Raw genomic sequence first — 5,652 nt, forward strand, 5'->3', positions numbered from 1 at the left:
GAACAGTATATAAGGGTATTAAGTTCTAGACACTCAAATCTGTTACATTGATCTATGTGCCTATTCTTGCTGCTGGACTGTGAGTCTTTCAAGGGCAATGGCCATATCACCTTTACCTTTGAACCTCCAACCCTTTGCTCATAGTAGGCACCCCTTACAGGTTCCTGGATGGAAGAATGCTGACTTCCAAATTCACATATGGAGACACAAGCGGGCTGCTTGAGAAACAGAACCCAGATCATGGCCCTTCACACCCACACATGCCCAGCTATCAACACCCAGAAATAGCAACTGTTTCAGCACATCTTCACAAAGAAGTTTAAGCATTCTCTCAGCTCCCCATATTATAATTGCTGTGCACAACAGCCAAACTCAAGGATAATCCCATCACAGAAGTGGCCTTGCTGTAAGTAATTCTGAATCTTGATAAGCTAATCTCTTGCTGTGATGGTCGAGGAGACTTTCATTTGTTCATCTGCCTCCTTGACTGGAAAATTTGTGGGACATTGGCAAGGCACCCTCAACCATATTGCAAACATTTTAAAAAGACCTGCCAACGGCAAATTTCAGATGGGTCTTCTATCATCTCAGATTCTGATGATTTGGGGCCAAATCCTTAGCATAATATTGTAGAAGTCACAGAGTGTCAATTTTGTGAATTTTGGCAAGTCATGTGTTGTTTTTTCTTGGCTTAGAAAGTTGGTATGCTTTATGCTTTTGTAGATTGGAGGCCAGAATTCTGCAGTTGTCCATTTGCTCATGTTTATAAGATTGGTAGCTGATGGTCCTACACATATATCACATCAGCATTTGTGAAGATTGTGGCAATCAGATTATGGCCATATGATGCCATATCAGACAATCAAACTTCATTTGACCATCCAAACCAATTATATGCCTAATAAATTAAAATAGGCTTTTTTTTCTAGTCTTGTCTGTCGTAAACACATTCAAACATTCTTAAGGCAAATCACACAAAATAAATGAATTCAGCAAAACAAATCCTTTTGCAAATTAACATTACAAATTCATTATTTACCCATTCAAATAGCTAATCCTGCAAACCACAGTCTCCATGGAAGCACCCATCAAGGCTCCAGTCTGTGGTCAGAGGCTCATGTGTGTTTGAAGCTTAGTGGTGTCTGCCTGCCCATGCATCCAGGCTGCTGGGTAACTGTTCTGGGACGGGGTCATGCATGCCACATGATAAGAGTGGTGAATTGAAACAAATGGAGATTACAGAAGCTCCCAGGTTATTTGTCAATTTGGTCTAGGTCACCTGCTCTTGCTTGGCCAATATCTTTAGCTCATTGGTTCTAAATCCTGGCTGCACATCAGAATCACCTGGGGAGATTTTAAAACACCCCATGGCCAGAATCCACACCAGAACAGGATTAACTCTGAATCTCTGGGGGTGAGACCCAGCATTTGTTTAGTAAAATTCTTCAGGTATTCCCATGGCAGCAGTCTGGAATGCTTGAGGAGTGTTCCTCTGGATTGACCACATTACGGATGCTCCCACATGATCACCGTGACCCCTGCTCCAACTCCAATGTCATTTGTAATTTCAGATTCCAGAAGGACTTGGTGAAAATGGATTTATAATCTGGGAGGAGCTTAGCCTTCCAAAGGAATCTTTATTGGTAGAACTGTTGCTGGGAGGAAAAAAGAAGTTTGTAGTCCAATGTCAGCCCCAAGGCTCTCCTTGAGGTCAGTCCACCAAGCCCTGAGTCCCTCTTTGGCACAGCTCTTTCACTCCAGGTGTTTGGGCAGCTCTCAGTGATGACACAGGCTCACTACGCCGGGCGGTAATGGTGGCAAGAGCATGGAAGTTTTCCTCCAAGCTGTGGAGTCAAAATGGTATCTTTGCGGAACCTCATAGAACAAGTCTAGGCTGAGAAGAGCTGATATTTTGTCTCATACTCTTTAAATGACCTTGTCTTACTAACACAAAAATACCTTAGGAGCATGTGAAACATAAGCTATAATAATAGCTAACATTTTGCCAAGTATCAAATGCTTTATTGCCAAGTATCAAATGCTTTATGTATATTGACTTATGTAATCTTTACGATACCCTACTCAGTAGGTACTATTGCTATCTCCATTTTACAGATGAGGTAAGTACAAAGGAGTTAAGTAACTTGCTCATGGTCATTAAGCTAGCAAGTGGCAGAGCCAAAATTCAAATGCAGGCAATTTGTGTCCACATCATGCAGGCTTAGTCACTTTGCTCCCTTCACTCATAAATCCTTCCCCTCACCTCCCCTGGGTTTGACCCCTGTTTGGTTTTGTACCTTGGCTCCTGTTTCCCTTCTTGCCCTAAAGCTTATTGCCCTGTTTTGGACTTGTTTTCTGCTTTGGCCTTAGCCTTCTCCTTTTAGAACTGCCCTTCAGTGAGATGGTGTAGGCTTGTAGGCCCCTTGCAGGCCCAGATCATTTGAGGACTGCACTGAGGTTAAGGACGGCCAGGCAGGCCTGGGCCAGGAGGAGAAAATGTTCTCTTCCCCTTGTCTCATGTTGCAAGTTCTAAATGCCTGGATCAGCAGGAAGTGGCTCTTGCCTAGCTTAAAGTATATCTTTCTAAACAGAAGTGTTCTTTCTAAAGACAAAGAACATGTTGTCTCCAAAGGAAGGATGGCTAAGAGAATTCTTTATTCTGCAAGCATAAACAGGATGTATTTTGTTCTTATTGAATTTCGTGTATCTTACTTCACGGATGTTGGGTTGATACTTTAAGTACACATTGTTATGTTTATCTGATCACTGCGAGTATATAGCTATGTGAGTAATAAACGGCAGTATGCAGTTGCAAGTGCTGCCTTTGCTCTGCATCCCCTGTGTCCTGGTGATTTCGTAGACCCTTACCCAGGGACCCCAACGCACTAGACGTTGACACTTCAGGTCCTTACCTTTAGCTCCATCCATCAGGACCACTCCTCACACCCATTCCCAGTGCCACCCTGTGCCACCCTTCACCTTGGCCCTGTGGACCTGGCCCCTTGGGATTGCTCTCTGTTCAGCCTCCCCACTGGGAATGGTGTAATTACTGAAAAACAATTAAGTCTCACTGAGCCTTCTCTTTGCTGGACTAAATATCCTCAAATACTTCAGTATTCTTTGTTGTCTCATGACCTCATGCACCCTCTCCATCCTGGACACTCTGCTTCAGACATGCTCCAGTATGTCCCTAACCTTCCCAGAGTGTCCTGCCCAGGACTGACCCCACCACTGGGTGAATCTGATCAAGGTTCTCTGCCTCTCCCCCAACACTGTGCTCCCATAATGCCCTATGGGATCACCACCCTTGCCACATTGTACATGCTTGGCCCTTAGGAGCCACCCAAGAAATATTTGATGAATGACTGATATTTTAATTTTCTGTTTCTGTGTCTGTTTCCCCTACTAAACCGTAAGTACCTTGATCCACCTTGCCTTATTTATACTTACATGCATTATTCCATGCATATTGTGGTCGGTCAAAAAATGTTGAATTAAAAAGTATTTCTAGGAGTTTTATTAATAGTAACTACCAACACCATGAAATTACTATTTTTCCCACCCCCCTTTTTTTGCAACTTTTTATTGAGATAAACTTCACATGACTAAGTGAAAAAAGCCAATCTGAAAAGGCTATATACTATATGGTTCCAAATATACAACATTCTGGAAAAGGTAAAACTATAGAGACAGTGAAAGGACTGGTGATTGTCAGGGATTAGAAGGAAGGGGGAAATGAATTAGCGGAGCACAGAGGATTCTTAGGGAGGTATAACTACTCTGTATAGACTAGAGTGGTGCATACATGTCATCATACATTTGTCAAAACCCATAGAATATACAACAAGAAAGAACCCTAATATAAACCATAGACTTTGGATGATTAGGATGTGTCAATGTAGGTTCATCAATGGTAACAAATGTACCACTCTGGTTGAGGATGCTGATAGTGGAGGAGGTTATGGATGTTTGCGGGGGAGGGGGTCAGAGACTATATGGGAAATCTCTGTACCTTCTGCTTAATCTTGCTATGAATCTAAAATCAAAATCAAAAAACTAAAGTATATAAAAATGCACATAAAATTCACCATTTAAAAATGCACAATTTGGTGTCTTTTAGTATGTACAATTGTTGTACAAGCATCACCACTATGAAATTCTAGAACATTTTCATTACCCCTTCTCAAAAAGATACCTTACCTGTTAGCAGTCACTTCCTATTTCCCTCCCCCCACCTCCAGCCCCTGGCAACCACTAATCTACCTTCTGTCTCTATGGATTTGCTTATTGTGGATATTTAATGTAAATGGAATCATACAATATGTGGACTTTTGTGACTGGCTTCTTTTACTTATTACAATGTTTTCAAGGTTCACCCATGGTGAAGCATGGATCAGTACTTCATTCTTTTTGTGGCTGAATAATAATCCATTGCATGTGGGGGCACCTGAGTGGCTCAGTCGGTTAAGCAGCTGACTCTTGATTTCAGCTCAGGTCATGATCTCAGGGTCCTGGGATCAAGCCCTGCATAGGGCTCTTTGCTCAGCAGAGAATCTGCTTGAGGATTCTCGTTCTCCTTCTCCCTCTGCCCCTACCCCCACTCATGCACCACACTCTCTCTCTAAAAGATAATCTTTAACAAAATAATAATAATCCACTGCATGAACATTTGAGTAGTTTCTACTTTTAGTCTTTTATCAATAATGCTACTATGAATATTTGCATACGAGTTTTGTGTGGACATGTTTTCATTTTTCTTGGATATATACTTAAAAGTGGAATTGCTGGGTCACAAGGTAACTCTATGTTTAACTTTTTGAGGAACTGCAATTGATTTCCACAGCAGGTGCACCATTTTACATTCCCATTGGTAGCGTATGAGGGTTCCAATTGCTTCACATCCTTGCCAATACTTGCATTTTCCTTTTTAAAGAAATTACAGCCTTCCTAGTGAGTGTGAAGTGGTGTCTAATTATGGTTTTCATTTGCATTTCCCTAATGACTAATGATGTTGAGCATCTTTTCCTGTGTTTCATGGTCATCTGTATATTTCTTTTGAAGAAATGTCTATTAATATTCACATGCCCATTTATTAATTTGGTTGTCTTTTTATTGTTGAATTCTATTCTGGATACAAATCTCTTATTAATATATGGTTGGGAAACATTTTCTTCCATTCTGTAGGTTGTCTTTTCACTTTATTCATAGTTTACTTGGATACAGAAAAGTTTTGTTTTTGATGAAGCCTAATTTATGTTTGTATCTGGTTGCTTGTGCTTTTGGTGTCATATCTAAGATATCATTGCCTAGTGCAAGGTCACAAACACTTAAGCCTATATTTTCTTCTAAAAGTTTTATAGATTTAGATCTTACATTTAGATATTTGATCAATTTTGAATTAATATTTGTATATGTTGTGACGGATGGGTACACATGCATTTTTCCCCCTGCAGATATCCAGTTGTCCCACTTCTTGAAAAGGTTATTTTTTCACCATTGAATTTTCTTGCCACCTTTTCAAATATCAATTGACTATGTATGTAAGCTTTAATTTCTGGACTCTCAATTCTACTCCATTGATCTATATCTATCCTTATGCTAGTACCACACTGTCTTGATCACCAATGCTTTGTAGTTAAGTTTTGAAATCAG

The sequence above is a fragment of the Mirounga leonina genome, unplaced genomic scaffold (assembly GCF_011800145.1).
Source record: "Mirounga leonina isolate KUSES-001 unplaced genomic scaffold, KU_Mleo_1.0 Mir_101608, whole genome shotgun sequence".
NCBI classification, from domain to species: Eukaryota; Metazoa; Chordata; class Mammalia; order Carnivora; family Phocidae; genus Mirounga; species Mirounga leonina.